This window comes from Pseudorca crassidens, chromosome 9 (genome assembly GCF_039906515.1).
Source record: "Pseudorca crassidens isolate mPseCra1 chromosome 9, mPseCra1.hap1, whole genome shotgun sequence".
Taxonomy (NCBI): domain Eukaryota; kingdom Metazoa; phylum Chordata; class Mammalia; order Artiodactyla; family Delphinidae; genus Pseudorca; species Pseudorca crassidens.
The window spans coordinates 26,594,822-26,611,077 of NC_090304.1; positions in this window are offsets into that span (position 1 = coordinate 26,594,822).

Here is a 16,256-nt window from a genome sequence, read left to right on the forward strand (position 1 = left end):
TCCCCGAATGAGCCCGGTACCGTCTTCTAACAACCCGGAGAAGGCAGGGAAGAGGCAGGACCCGCGAAGCCTACTCTCCTTTGTTGAAACTACCCCGAGCGCGTCCTCGCTCTCTCTTGTCCCTGAACGTGAGGCACTGGCGAGTTGGATGTGGTATCCTCGGGGGATGGCAAAGCGCCCTCCGCCCCTAGTCCGGGAATAGAGAGTAGGGGTCGCCTTTGAAGCCCACGTCCATCGCGCCGATTAGGACTAATCCCGATCTTTCCACTAATATCGCCTCTCGGGTTTTTATTATACTCATTTGGGAGGAAATGAGCTCTTACCAGGCAAATAGCACTCCGCACCCCACTTTTCATAGCTGCGCAGGGCTGGGGCCTGAACAACCCCGCGGGCAATCCCTGAGCTGCCGATATTATATTTGTGAAATGTCCTTTTGTTGAAGCTTTTAACACCTTCTTATAACGAATCATTTGTTCTTTTCTCTTTAATTTTGATAGACAATTAGCCATCAGAGATACACCAGTTGACTGTAACCGAGCATTAAACTCGCCTTTATGTAATGCTAATTTAGCATAGCTGCTTTGTTTAACTTTGCTATATAAGAACCAGGTTTTGTAGCAAAAAAAAAAAAAAAGGTGTAATTTTATGTGTGCCTTCATTTCTTTTGGCCTTGTACGCAGCAAGCCTTCTCCTCTTTGTGAAGCGGTTCTGCTGAGGCCTGACGCCATTTCCCGTGCCTAGCACCTGCAGGCTGGGGGGAAGAGAGGGAATTAGCATTGATATAGATTTAGTTGAAATGTAATCTCTTAAATCTGTCCAAGATTCGGAGAGATAATTACACTTTCACTGAATTGCCAGGGGTCAGCGTCTCAGAGGACCCGAGCAGTTGATTTACTAACAATAGTGTTACATAAAAAATGGCGTTTGAGATTATAATGTTAATGGCTGCAGTCGCTGGGGAATGAGGCGGCTTCCAGCTAATTCCGTGTAACTTGATTTTTGCCTTCCTTTTCCTCCCTCCCCTTCTTCTCGGTCCCCTTCTTTGGAAAGATTCAGGGCTTCGCGGTGTTTCACTCGGTGGCGGGCGCCGGAGGTTAGGTCGCTGGAGCTTGGGTTGGACATGCTTTTTCCGAAAGTGTTTGTGGTGACAGGTAGTGGCCTCGACAGCAAGGCTGGGCTCTTCGCCACGAGGACCAGAACAAGGGCGAGGGCTCCGGGCACCACGCTGCGAGACTCTGGCTGGAGCGGAGCGCAGGAAGTGGAGGCGGACCACGGCCTGGGGTAGAAGCTCGGCGCCCTCCCGGACCGGGCCTCTTCGGCCCTCCTGGAACTGGACCTGACCCGCTTCCAGCGGCCTCGAGCTCCTGGGCTGGGCAAGGATGAGGCCCTGTTCTGTAGCCTAGTCTCCCGCCCAGGCCCCACTTCTGCTTCTGAGGATGCTCACTTCCCGCCGCTAACATTCCAAAGTTCCAGCTGGAGTTTGGCATGGGGCCGGGACATAGGTGCAGAGAATACCGGGAATACCGATAGACACCTAAAGTCCAGATTCTAGCTTAGATGGGACTAATCTTTAAAAGTAAGAAGTCAGCCTCCTTTGGGGTGGAGACAATTAAGGAGTTTACATCCCCCTACACACTTGTCAAACTCACCTCAAACTTTACCCACATTCGTCTCCAACCACAGACCCTAGATTCCATCAGAAATCCCAATGCCACCCCTAACTGGGTGCCCTGCCCGGTACCTGAGCTTTACTCCTCCTAAACTTCACAAATACTTCTTGAATGGCCTCAGGCCCCCCAGGGTCCTGCCCCCAGTCTCCTCCCCCATCCATGGGCCAACAAGGAGATCCTGAAACTGTACCAAAGCTGAGGGATGAATAGGGGAAGGCAGCCCCTCATCCTGGATAGTACTGAAAGAGCTGGGTTTGTGGCCTCCACCCGGGTGACTCTGGACTGGACAATTAGAGCAGGAGTCTAGAGCAGGAATCTAGAGCACTGGGAGCAGCCTCAGGCCACACCAGGGTTCAGGGGCCTAGGCCTGGCCCCAGGACATGGCCATTGCTGATACCTCAAGACCAGGAGCTCAGATACTCTCCTGAAGGCAAGGCCATGGAGTGCTAAAGGGAGGAAGGCATCTCTGCCCTCTATCTCATACTTTCTACATGGCAACTAAGTAAGGCAGAGTGGGGCTTTTCCCGCCAGACCTAGGCGCAGGCCTTGCCTGGGCTCTCCCCTGGACTGGGTGCTCTACTTCAGTGAAGAAAGGGTACTGGAGTCACAATTTGCGGGTCCGAGCAAAAGAAGGAGCCACCCCTCAGCCTAACACAGCTTCAGCCACCTTAACAAGCCTGGCGGTGCCCTCGGACAGGCTGGGCACTGAGGCCCGAGGGTGCCCTCCAGGGCTCACTTGCGATCACAGTTGGAGAGACCTGGACGCCCAAGCCCTTGGCGCTGGGGGTTGGTGGTGTCCCTGAGCATCACGCGTGTTTACGTCGGCACCCCCTTATCTTATATGTAACAGCAATATATATGTTAATTGAAAACTTCTGAATTTAAAAAGGTTGTGACAAGTTATAATTTGTCCTGTCAATGCCTGGAATCCTTATTTATCTCTTTAGCTTGCCTCCCGCTCACGCCTGTCAGCTAACAGCTTGCCTAACTCGTTGACTTCCTCACTCATGGCACGGAAATGACAAATGTGCTGTTTTATCCGTACAATTTATTTCATTATTGTTGCCAGCACGAAGCATCACAATCAATCATAAGGAAGTCCAGTTGGCAGGTGTCAATCTTAGTGTGTTTTTGTATGTCTCAGTCTATATTTAATCCAATTATAAGGGTCACGGAGTAAGTGGCAATCCTCTTGTTACAACTCACATCTTATTTAAGATTTAAAGTTAAAAAAAAAGTCAACTCGATCACATGGACCTTTTGGGGGAAGGGAGGGGATGCCTTTGAAACCCCCATCTCTCTCTCACACTCTCTCTGGATTCTCACCTCCAGTTTAAATTACACAGCCATCCCTTTTTATTAAAGAGTTGCAGGGAATCTGAGTTTTTTGAGCATTTGTGTGCAAATGAAGGCTCTCGTTATTTTGCTAAAGTAGAAGCAGGCTTAATGATGAGAGATCTTTCCGCTCATTGCCCATTCAAATACAATTGTAGATCGAAGGCAGCCTTGTCACGTTGAGAAAAAGTGAATTTCTAACATCCAGGACGTGCCTGTCTACTTTCAGCGAATTGCATCCAATCACCCCCAGGGAATTCAGCTAATGTCTCAGTCTCCACCCGGACAAGGGAGAGAAAGAAATCAAACATGGTGCCACAGACTGACTTAACATAAAAATACTTAAAAGGAAAAGAAAAGCAGAGTTTTCTTGAATTGGTTGTAATAGAGATTTTCTTAGTGGGAAAGCAAACTGGAAGGATCGGGAGATTTTTCTCAAATGTCCAAGAAAACATTATGGTGGGGTAGAACTGACGGAAGAGAGAAGAAACTAAGTATTTCTTTGAATAAGAGCAGGAAAATAATTGAATAGCGGAGAAACCACAGTATTGCACATAACTGTGCCTTTATGCAGTCTTTTAGAGCTGGGTAAAGAGAGAGCAAATATTATCTATGCTATTTCCCTTTTTGACACTCAGATCCACAAACATTCCTCCAGGTTTTATTTACAATGAAAATCTTGTTTAAAAAGCTTTGCATTTAAAGGGGAGGAAGTGGAAGGGAGGGAAGCAAGAGCCACATGCACTACCCAGTAAATTTAATTCCTGAGATAATATGTGGACTCCTGGCTTGTACAGCTATTTGAAATGACACACACTATACACAGTATTTTTCCTCGATTAGTCAGGTTTTTCCCTCTCCCTCTATTAATTTTTATACAGAAAAGCTTTATTAAACCTCTTTATGAACTAGCACACACCCAGGAATAATAAGTAAAAACAGAAGTTAACAGGATGCATTATCGTCCAGACATAGTAAAATGAAATTAAAATACTAAAGTGGAAAAATCCATCTCTACTTTTCAATTGTTTAGGAGACTCAGTGCCCATTCTCAGTGAAAAGACAATCAATTCCCACACATCCTGTATCACAGGTCCGGCGGGAGGGCCTCTGCCAATCTGGAAGCCTCTTCATTTGCATAAAGTAGTTAGGGGCGGGGGGAGAGAGAGAGAAACGTACCTTGGGCAAGAAAAACAGATCTCAGCTACCGTTCAAGCCAAGAACGGGCTCTCTATCTTCTCCCCCAGTCTCCTTCCAAGCAAGCCTCGCTGTGTAATCGTTCCTCTCTCTCCCTTCCTCCACTCCTACCCGTTATCTCAGGCCCCTTAACCCCATCCTCCTCCCCGCCTCGGCTGGAAGGGAAGCTCTGGGCTTCCCCGCAGTCACAGGCCAGGGGTGACCAGGGAACTTCCCCCCACCGCACCCCCCGCGGACCCGGCGGCTGCAAAGCTCGCTCGCTGCTGCCGTGGAGAATCAGAGCCTGGGACTGCCCAGAATTTCAGTCTGGGCTAGCCTGAGCTGGGGGGAAGCCTGGAAGGAAAGGGGTTCCTTTTCCGTTTCTGGCCATTTGCACCCCACGTGTAGCCCGCCTCAGGTCTCACTCCGCATCCCCGGACTGCAAGTCATCAATGACGCCCCCAGGCCGCCCGCGGTGCCCTGCTGCCGGCGCTGCCGGCCGGTGCGGCCTACAGAGTCCGCCTCTGCCTAGGTTGGGCAAGGCCGGGCCTCGCGGACTGGGCACCACGAGGAGCTGCGCCCGGACGAGCTGCCCACAAGGCCGGTGACGGGCTTGAAGGGGAGCCCCGGCTCCCGGGTTCTGGGAGGATCTCCAGAGGGCTCCCGGGTCACAAGCCAGCCGGGGTACCGAGCTGCGGCAGCGGCTCAACTTGCATCCTCCCCGGTGGCTACCTCAGCGCCAGCCTCCTCCCGCCCTGCCTTCTGTGCCCGGGGCAAATGGAGAGCGGCTTGTGCGTTGGCCGGGAGCGCGGAAGGACCTAGTCCGGCCTCGCCGCCACCGCCCCGTGCTCCTGCGCGGCCGGAGCGCGCCCTTTATTGACAGGCAGATAAGAAGGCGGCGGCCTTGGCGTTTCCAGCGTCGCTCTCGAGCACCCTGCTGGGTTGCAGGGATCCGCGCACACTTAATGGCCCCGACTCCAAACAAGCCCGGAGCAGCCTTCCAGGCGGCCTCTGGTCGCCACAGAGGGGACCGGTGGGGAGCGAGCCGCTGACAGAAACTAGGGCGGTCCGAAGGCATTCTCAGGCCCGGGGCCTACCCGCAGCAGCCCAAACTCCAAGGCAGACCATGGGGCGGGGGAGACCTCAGGATATCTGGGGCCGGGGTCTGGACCAGATCCTGGAGGTGAGCTAGGAGCTTGCCTAGAAACCAGGTCACGGGAGGTGGCCGAGGGCAGCAGAGAAACCGGAGCAAACTCCTCCCTGAGAGCCACTCCCAGGCCCAGCCGGGCTTGGGAGACCGGACCGCAGTTGGGTTCTGGCCCAGATTAGAGTGGCCGATGGGGGGATGGATGGGGGGTTGGGATGGCGAGGAAGTGTGGGAAACGTTGGTAAATAAGTAAAACACCACGCTTAGACCTCTCCGCCACAGGCTCCCATTTCCCTTTTCCATCGCTACCCTCGACGGGCTGAGCAAGAAAAAAATAAAGAAGAAATCAAATCCGGAGAGGGGGCCAGATCTAGAGGAGGCTTCAGGCGGGCTGCCTGGAGCCGCCTCCCGGCCGGTTGCGAAGTCACACACCTATCCAGATGTGCCGGGGGCGGGAGCGGGAACCGCTCGACCTCTCACGCCTCGGCACCATCTGTGCTCCTCTCTCCCTTTGTCGCCCGCACCCAAGCAAGGTGCGCAGGAACTGGCCCTGGGGTCATCCTCCGGCCTAGGCGTCCTCCTTCTAGCCTCAACACACACACGCCCGGGTCTACCAGGGCTAGGACTCCCACCAGCTGCCTAAAGGTGAATCCAAGCCCCACCACTTCCCCTGCTGCCACTTCCTCAAGCGCCCACTGCCCCTCCGGGCCGGACCTCTGTCACTTCCAAGTTCGAGACCCGGAAGGAAGCAGAGAAGGAAGGGATTGGACACTGAGAAACCTCGTCCCCTGTTTGGGAGGAGGGAGGGAAACACGAGAATGACAATGAGGGTCTAAGTCCCCGTCACAAGATAGTCAGGCCCAGCTCAACTAAGCCGTCTCCCATTCCACAGCGGGTGAAGGGAAAACAAGCACAGACCACCAGGTCGGTATCCTGCCAACCCCGCCTCAATTTCTGTTGTTTCCTCGGCTCTGAGAAGGGGAATCTTGACTTCATAATCTGGGACTTTCCTATTTTACTCCTCTAGGCCACAAAGGCAACAGTTAACCCCCAAGTCAAAGATTAATAAAATCACCTACATTTTCTACGTGACTGGAACCCAAGAGGGTGAGGGGATCTCGGGCAGGCTCCGTTCCTGGCTCTCCTCCTGAGAACCCAGCGGGCCTGGCGAGGACTTTGGCTTAGCCTGAGGGAAGGGATTGTCCGTCCTCTTCCCGAGACCCCGTCTATACCCAGCTGGTGACATGTAGGCGCGATGGCCAGATTGGGGTACCTATCGCTCCTCGAACTCCTCCTGAGAATGATTCTTGCCAAGTCTCCCTCTCAACCCAGCGCCACCTCCGGTCTCTCTGATGAAGTGACTTCCTCGGAGGATCTGAAGAGGGGATCGGGTGGGCACCCGGAAAGGTAGCTGCCCAGCCTGGGGAAAGGGACTCGCGCGCCAGGCGGGAAAGAAGAGCGAGCTCAGGAGGACTAGTTTCCTTGGGGTTGACTCTACGGCCTAAAGGAGGGCGGGGCGGGTCAGGACAGGTTGCCCGTGGGCAGCCAAGGGCTGGGCCCAGGAAGGCCGTGGCAGGGCACGGAGCGGGCAGGACTCGGGATGGGGAGGGAGGCTCCCGCCCGGCAAGAGCTCTAGTCTGAACGGAGCTGAGCCCAACTCTGGCCGCCATGACGTCACGCGGGTCGGGCAGCCAATGGGGATCTCCCTGGCATGGATATTAAGGAAAGTTAGCGCCTGCCTGAGCACCCTCTTTTCTTATCATTGACATTTAAACTCTGGGGCAGGTCCTCGCGTAGAACGCGGCTGTCAGATCTGCCACTTCTCCTGCCGAGCGGCGGTGAGAACGGGCGCCGCCAAGTTCACCTGCCTCCCCGCCCTCTGCTCCCAGGTAACCGCCCGGGCTCCGGCCCGGGCCCGGCTCGGTACCCGCGCCGCCTCTCCGCTGCCCACGTCGGGTGTCCCCAAACCAAGCCCCCCCCCAAGTAGCCCAGGGGCTTGATTTTTGCTTTTAAAAGGAGACAAAGATGGAGGGGAGTTACTGAGGGCAGGATAAGATTGGGGAGGGGGGGGGGGAGGTTGTCTTGTCTTTGCCGGGCGTGCTTTTCTGCAAAAGTGGCAAAATGTTGCAGTCTCCTGAGTGGACTTCCAGTGGGTGCTGAGCTGGGGGAGGTGAGCGGGAAATGGGGAAGAGAGACAGGGATCTGCTGCTACTGTCTGCAGAAGCTTATTGCGATCGTGAGAAATGCTGGGGGGGGGGGGAGGCAGTTTGCGCCAGGAACTCCCCCGAATAGCAGTTCGCGACATTCACGCATGCAGAGGTCCCCACCCGAGCCTGGAGCGCGTAGAAACGCCCCGCCGCAGGTCGCGCGAAGTGCAGCAAAAGTTTCCCGCGGTTGCAAAGTGTAGATGGTTGCACTGAAACAGTCTTAGCGATAGGAGTTCGTTTCTCAGAAAGGAGAGGACGAAAGAATGCTGCCCGCAGAGCTGGGCAGCGCGTAAAGCACCCAGCGTGTGATTTGAGCTTCACTTCGGAAGACCTAATAATTAACGATTCTCACTGAACTAGAACGCGGGCTCGTGTTACCGCGGGCGCTGCGCTCGCTGCCTCGGTGTGAAGCTTGTGGGCGCCAGGGTAGTCGGGCCTCTGAGTGCCGGGGAGAGCAGCGCCCAGCTACTCTCATGCCCCCGGGACGACCCAATCCGGGCGCCAGAAGTTTCTCCAAAGTGGGTCAGGGAAGAGACGACCCCCAATTACCTCGTGGTTCCACTGGGCGAAAGTTCCGGGAGTCCAGCCCCAAGCAGCCGGAGATGCCAGGAAGGCTTACGCAGGGCACGGGAGCACCCGCCTGAGAGGTTGGGGAGACCTCTCGGTCAGGCCCGGGCTCGCGCCACACTCCCACTCGTGCTCCTGGCGCCCCCTCTCTAAACCTTCAGGGGGCACCTTCGGAGGACATCTGTATCTCAGGCACCTGTGACAGGTGCTCAGGACCACCGCCCAACTCCGAGCAGTGGCCGCCCCCTACCCACCTTGTCCGGGAAACAGGGGAAGGAGAGAAGTGGCCACGGGACCACGCGCCTTACCTGGGCGTGGGTCCTCTCCTTCGCGGGTTCCTTTCTTCAGAGCTGGGCGGCGAGCAGGTTGCCCGCTTCGCAGTGGGAAGCGGACCTTCTCCTCCAGTAATAAATCAAACCCAGCCATGCTCGGGCCTCCTCCCTCATTAGAGATGTTTATTGGAGATTGTGTTTATTCGGCTGTCACGGCGAGAAAACGCAGTGACATAATTACCTCTGACCAGAGTCCTTGCCCCGCGCCCAGGGCGAGCCGGTGACCTCCTCTGTCGCCTTCTCAATCCCACGCCTTCCTTGATCGGAGGGCGTATGCGGTTGACTTGTTTTTTGTTTTTGTTTGTTTTTTCTTAGGCCCTCTCATATAATTTGGATTATTGAATGAGTTACTATTCAAATTTCCCCAGGGTCTGGACGTTTGTTATTTATTTTAGAATTTGAAAGGAAAACCGAAGGGAACCTAACGCCCCTCCGGGGCAGAAGGGGGCAGCGCGGGAGAGATGGAAGGAGAGTCCCTCTAGCTGTGCAAACTTTCCGGCACGCCCCGCTGCCGCGCGCGGGGGCCAGACGCCACCCGGCTCAGGAGCCCGGCCAGAGCAGTGGGGAGTTGACCCGGAGGGATGGATGTCGATATCGGTAGTGATATTTATTTATCATTCTCTCTGCTCTCGGGAGGAATGAATCTGAGGCTTCAGGGTCTCAGGCTGAGGATTCCTAAACTCACGCGGGCCGAACTCGGCAGAGCCAACCCGCAGCTCCTCCCCCGCCTCTCGCCGCTGGCTGCTCCCGGGCTTCGGTTTTCCCCGCTAGTCAGGTTTGTAAGTCATCTGTGAGACTGAGTTAGGAAGTGATGAAAAGCATCGAACTGTTTTCTAATTGATAATACTTTTTTTTTTTTTTGGTGACCGGGCTGACAAATATCTGGGATCCCCGGCTTTTGATCCTTCGCTGCCGCCTCTGTTCTCCAATCGCTAATAAAATTCGCATTGAGCCCCATAGTGCCTTGATTAACAGGCAGATTAACTCTTACTGGGGTGGGGAACAGCTTGTCCTAATCAATGTCATTTTAAAAGCCCGTCAGGATATGCTTAGCTCCTGTTCTCTGGCTGCTCGAATGAGCCAGCCATGACATTTGCTCCCTCCTCCTTCGCCGGCCTCAAATCCCCCAGCAAAGCCCCCAGTTCCCAGCCCGCGTGTTCCCTGCTCCAATCCAGGACAAATTGCAGGACTCGGTCCCTGGCCTTTAAAACAGGCAGCTGTTTAGAGAGGGGATCTCCAGGGAGAAGGGACTGAGGTGGTCTTGGCTTGCTTTTCATTTGAAGCTGAACTCTTGCCTCTTGAGGGCGGAGGTTACAGGGAAATGAGAGATGGAGAACTGTCCTGGGTGATGAAATGGAAAGCAAACTTTCCTCGGAATCATATTTGCAAAAATCGGAGAGTGCCGTTACTTGCAAGTGTCCTACACAACAAGGGTTTTAAACCTGGTCCCTATCTGGACAACAGCATGTAGGGTCCGGGAAGCAAAGGCTTGAGAGTCCGACCTGCTGGGCTGCAGGGACCTCTTTGCTGGGAGACACAGTTGGACAATGTTTTTTTTTTTTTTTTTTTTTTAAAGTATTTTGTGGGGGTGGGGAGAGGGAAGAGAAAGAGACGCTTGCCGCCCAACATGAATGGAAGAGAATCGAACCCAGAGAGTGCCGTGACACACTTGCCATTTGGCAGGAGGCAAGGAAGGGCGAGGGCACCGCGTCTTTCCCCAGCCTAGCGTGGCCGCAGTCTGGAGGCGCCACCGGGCCGGCTCCCGACTCCCCTCGGCTTCTCTGAGCTCTGGGCTCGGCGAGGCTGCCGGGTGAGCTGGGAACCCGCAGATTGCTGGAGAAAAGAGAGGGAGAAAGGCCCCCAGTGGAGGAGGTACCTGGAACTGGGCAACAGGGGTGGGCGCCTTTGCCTTTGGTGCTCGTCTGACCTGTTTCGTCAGCTCCGCTATCCAGGGAACCCACCTTCCCAGGGCCTGGGGGAGAGAGAGCCGTTTGAGGCTATGCAAAGTGACGCAGGTGTTTGCGGAGATTTTCCTCCTTGAAAGAAATGCTCGTCTCCACCCTTCCCAGCACACCAGCACCGCTCCTCTGCTTCGCGGTGTAAAGCTGCAGTTCAGAGGTGTCACAACACCGGGTGGAAGACTCTTGGTTCCGAAGCCGGGAACCGAACGTACATCCCCCAAGAGCTGGGCACATCTTTGCCTCGCCAGAGGCCGCCTTCGCGCGGGAAATCTGCAGAGCGGGCACGGGCGAATGCCAGGGATCGCTGGGGGTGAGATGCTGCCCGACCTCACACTTACGCACCAGTATTAGCCAGAGGCTCCAGGCACTCTTGGGCGAGCGGCGATGCCCCAGCGTGACTCCTTAGGCAAAGACAGCCTCCCCCTACCGGGTGGGATGACCCGGGCAGCCCCTGAGGGAGCAGGCCGGAGAGAAGTCCTCCTAGGGCGCCAAGGAGGGGGGTGGGGACGGGGGGTAGGAACCTGGGGAGAGACGGGAAAAGGCGAGAAAGAAAACGAAAGGCGCGACCCCCCTCCTTCCCCCTCCCGGAGGGCAGCAAGTGGGCCTCGGTGGTGTGGGAAGCCGCAATTAAAATGGCGGCCTGCGAATTGTCTCAAATTTGCGTACACCTCTGGCCCTCGCGCGCTGCATCTCCGTCCCAGTCCCCCAATCGGCCGCGTCGCCCCCAGAACAGGTACTTGGCAGAGGGCGCGAGGCGACCCACGAGGTGGAACGGCACCCCCATCCTCCTTGAGACTAGCCCAGAGAGAACAGGAAATCTTCCTCTCCAGCCGGCTCTCCTTAAACTTTGAAAACTCTGCCTCCCTCCGGGCTGAGATCCCCCCCCTCCAAATATTGACACATTGGAAGCTGCCAAGTCCTTTTTGTTTCTTGTTTGTGCAGAGGGGTTTCCAAGAGTCCTTTTCTGAGCTCCCACCTTCACTCAGTGACGTCAGTGGCATTCACTCCCGCTCCTCGTCTCTTACGATTTTTTGTTGTTAAAACTTTTCTCCGAGGTGAGGTGGGATTGGGGGTGGGGTGGGGTGGGAGAAGGAGCTGATTCAAAGAGCCAGGGCCCTGGGGGAAAATAGCAACAAGATTACGGCTGCTTCTCTCCGAGGCAAAGCTTAAGAAGGTGCTAATCCACTCGGTCGCTAATTGAGAGGTTGTAAAAATGATATTCGCCTCCAGTTCGGACAGTCTCTGGGATTCCTCCATCCCCGCCCCCCCCCCCGCCCCCGCCGCTTATGCTCAGTAGACTTGAGTTCGAGCTTCTTTAATGATTGTTGAGAAGTAAAAGGGGAGAGAAAAAGGATGCAGGCTCTCGCTGGTCTGGGATGGGCCCGCTGCCTCACTGAAAGTCGCGGTCCTACGAAGTCTCGCTCAGGAGGCGCCACCTCCTTAGCCTCTTCAGTCTGGGATTTTCTCCCGGCGCTGAGTACTCCTGGACCGCGGAAAGGGCCTTCCTCAGGCCGAGATGGTAATCGGGTTGTGCTACCGCAAACCTGACCCGGACTGGGGAGGCCTCCGCTCACCCCGGAGCTCTCCCCGGCTCCTTGGCGGCAGCGTTAGTGGGTCTGGGTTGGGGAGGAGAGCATGAGACCCACACTAGGCCCTGCGGCGGCCCAACACAGCCTGCAGCGTCCTCACGGTCCCAGGTCCCAGGGGCAGCCGCCGCGCCGCGGGTCATCTGTGAGTTCAGGTTGCACAGACTTTACTGATGAGCTCTGACTTTTAGCACTTTTCACAAGTCAAGAGGAGTCAGGTATACCCGGCGGTGGCTTCCTGTCAGCCTCCCTGCTTCAGCTCTTCCAATCCCATTCTCCTTTGCCAGGTCCTGGGGTGTGTGCCCCATCCCAAACCTTCCCCCTTCCTTGCCTCACGGCCTGCAAGCTCCGAGAGAGCTCGGCATTTTGCAGGACTAGGCAGCCGCTCCCTCCCCGTCACCTTAACTGCGGGCACCGAGGGGAGCCTTTGGAGTGTACTGAGGTGTGTCCTAATCGTCCGGCATTCAACAAATGGACTTCTGGTGTGTGGTCAGAAGAGAAAAGCCATTTACTTACTTTCCTCCCCGGTTTTCTGGCAACAGCTGAAGGGGAGTTGCCTCCGTGGACTGAGCAGACCCAGGAGAGGGAATCTTGGTGCGGAGAGACTCACACACCACACAAGATAACGGGTGGCACACACGGATACATGCTGACACACCAACATCAATGGCGAACGCTCGCTCTCTCTCTCTCTCTCTCTCTCTCTCTCTCTCTCTCTCTCTCTCAGCATTGGTAGTCTCCCTCCACTCCAGGCCTCCACCCCCGCCTCCCTTCTTATCTCCCCCTCGCGTCCCCTCCTCTCGGGCGGGCGCCTGGAAAAGCAGCCGCACTTAGTCAACAAATGGCACGTGGGAGAAGTTGGTGAGTGTTTGGTGAGGACTCTTCAGGCTTTTCACAAGAACCCTCTGTACACAAAGTAAGTGGCGTGTTTGCTCGGGCCTCTCCAGCCCCGGCTGTGCCTCCGCTCCACTGCGCACCGCGCCTTCCGAAAGAAGAAAGAACAGAAGAAAGGGCCGGGGGAGAGAGGGTGGGGGAATGGGCAGGCCCGGGAGGCCTGGACTGGGAAGGCCGCCCGGCCTCGCCAAGTTCCCAAACGGGCGGCCTCCTCTCGGCCTAAGCTTCGCCTCGGCCTCCGCGGGAGTGTGTCTGCCAGGACCCAGTGACGCTCATACCCCTTTTCTCTTCTTCTTCTCGGCGGCCAGGTGGGCTAGGGCGCGGCCACTGCTGTGTTCCGCGTCCCAGCGCCCAGGCGGAGATGGGGTAGGGGTAGGGGTAGGGGCGGGAGGGGAGGGCGGGCGGAGGCGGGGCAGCAGGCCAAGCTGCGCTGGAGTTGGCAAAAGAGGGACGCGCAGAACTACAGAAACTTGCTCCATCCATGAGCTGAGAGTCCCGCGCCCAGCTTAATGGTGTGGGGGGCGCGCCCCCCAGCTCAGCGGCCTTCACTCGACCCCTCAAGTTCGCGGCCACAGTGCGGCCCGCGCTGATTCCCGGAGCGCTCCGAGCCTAGAGATGTCTGGAGCGCCAGCCCCAGAGCCCAGGCGCGGGGGCCCAGCGCCGGGGAGAGCAGCCCGGACACACCGGCGGGGCCGAAAACAAGTGTATTCATATTCAAACAAACGGACCAATTGCACCAGGCGGGGAGAGGGAGCATCCAATCGGCTGGCGCGAGGCCCCGGCGCTGCTTTGCATAAAGCAATATTTTGTGTGGGAGCGATCCGTACATTTGCATGTTGCGGAGTGATTAGTGGGTTTGAAAAGCGAACCGTGGCTCGGCCTCATTTCCCGCTCTGGTTCAGGCGCAGGAGGAAGTGTTTTGCTGGAGGATGATGACAGAGGTCAGGCTTCGCTAATGGGCCAGTGAGGAGCGGTGGATGCGAGGCCGGGCGCCGGCACACACACATTAACACACTTGAGCCATCACCAATCAGCATAGGTGTGCTGGCTGCAGCCACTTCCCTCACCCACACTCTTTATCTCTCACTCTCCAGCCGCTGACAGCCCATTTTATTGTCAATCTCTGTCTCCTTCCCAGGGATCTGAGAATTGCTCTCACATACCAAACCAGCAGCGTCCTTGGAGTAAACTCTCGCCAGCAACTCCTTTAAAATACCGTCATTTCAAACCGTTGTGGTCTTTAAGCAACAAGAGAAAACAAACAAACAAACAAAACCCAACCAAACAAAACTCTTGACAGGAGCTTTTGACGAGAGAGGATGCCTCAGAAAGGTGAGTCCGCTTCTTTCTTCTCGCTTCATTTTTATTGCAATATTCAGGCAGGTCTCCCCCTTCCTCCCCCCCCTTCCTTCCTCCCTCTCGCCGGTCCCCTCCCCCACTGCTACGCCGGGAGAGTTGGACTGGAGAAGTTTCCACGCAGGAGCCCAAACTTTCTACTTCCAGCGAAAGCCCGCGTCGGAGGGCGACGGCCGGCGAGCGGGAGCGGCGCAGGGCTCGCGGCGGCCGGCCGGCTCAACCCCAGCGCCAGCGCCAACGCCAGCGCCAGCGCGGGTTGAGCTCGCAGGAAGAACCGAGGCTCCGGGCGACGCAGCCGCCGCGGCTCCCGGCCACAACGTCGCCAAATGCTCCCGGCCGGCGGCAGAGGACGAAGAGGCTTTGCGGTGCCGCAGGCCCGGGAACGGCTGCAGAGACTGGCCGCCGCCGGCCGCTTTGTCCAGCCGCGGGCCCAGCGATCGCGCCGAGGGCCGCGCGCCGAGGGAGCGCCGAAGGAGCCGGCTCGCCGCGCCGCCGCCCGCCCTCCGGCTTTGTGCGGCGCTCTCCCGGGCACCGAGGAATCCACGGGCGCTCGAGCGCCCAGGGCCACCGCGCCCGCCGCCAGCCCGAGCAGTCAGTCGGCACGGCAACCCCACGCCGGATGCGGAGAGAAAGAGCGAGAGAGCGGGAGCCGGGAAGGAAGCTGCCAGGCCGAGGCGGTCGAACGCGCGCTCCGAGGGAGCTCCGAGCCGAGCGGGAGGATTGTCAGCTTCCATCAGGACCCCAGGCTCTGGCCCCCAACTTGAGCGCAGAGCTCGGAACTTGAAAACTCTCTGCTCCCCAGGTTTCCCCCAACCTTCGCCCTCGCCCTGCGAAAGCTGGGGTCCTCCCTGTCCTCCGGCCCCCAGCGCTCGGTGGGTATTTTTCCTTGTCTTCCTCTGACAAAGCTGCACCGGGTGTTGCCATTTCAACAAGTTTCGAGGTGGAAAGGTGGATTTTTTTTTTTAATTCAAAGCTCCTGAATTTTTTCCTTTGTGAGGCCTTTAAGAAAAATCAATATGAAAGCATTGGCTTTCCCCTTCGTCTGATCACGTCCTCTCCCAGCTAATTAGTCTGAGTAATTTGAGAGCTTTTCGATTCTAAGACCCCAGGAGGAAAAGTGTCTTTTCAAAGTTCATAAAGTTGTTGCCTCTTTCCTTGTGCAGATTTTCTCAGTCTCCCTGCACCATAATAGCCCTGAATTTTAGCAAGTGTAATTGGGGGGAAATGGAGTTGAATTTCAAGTGGAAATGCTTTCTTTTTTGAGTGCTAAAACCCGGCCCTCCAGTCATGAGTGATTTCTAGAAAGTTTAAAAACAAAGTGAACGGTGGTTTCTTTTTTCACATATGATCCGAAGCTCCCTAAGCCATATTGGACGTTTAACTCGAACTTGGGAAGGTTTGAAGAGGGGAGTGGGAGCAGAAAATGAGATGAAAAGCAAAGAGCTTGAAAGCCTGGCGAGTTTACGGAGGAGAAATAATAGTTGTTGCCGTTGACATTACATTTTTTATAGCCGGTGACCTTTGCAAATGTCTGAAGGCAATTTGATTAGTCGTTATTTGGCCCTAGAGAGTAAAACTTTGTCATCTTAATTGGTAATTACTCTTTGGCTGGGGGTCGGGGGGGGGGCGGTGGGCGAAAGTGAGCTCTCCTCTCCCCTTCGCCCTAGCTAAGAAGTTTGGAGATGAATTTTGAGCATTAAGTAATTAAAACAACAACAGCGTTAAAAGCTGAGGTTGGGTCAGGGGTAGGGAGGCAGTGGCTCAGTGGCCTAGTGGACCAAGGCAGGGCGACTCCGAGGTGTTTGGAGACTCCTTCCTTCCCGAGTGGGTCTCTGACCCAGCTGGGGCCGTAGGAAGCCCTGGGCTGAGCTGGGGGGGCTTCGGCTGCGGCTGAGGTGGAGGGAGTCTAGTCTCTCCGCAGGCGACTGCTTCCGGGTGTCGGACACCCGGCTTCCCCGGTTGCTTTTGCACTAAGTGTTAACGATTACTTAAGTAATGAGATAGCTTCTTAGTTGAGAGGGGTGT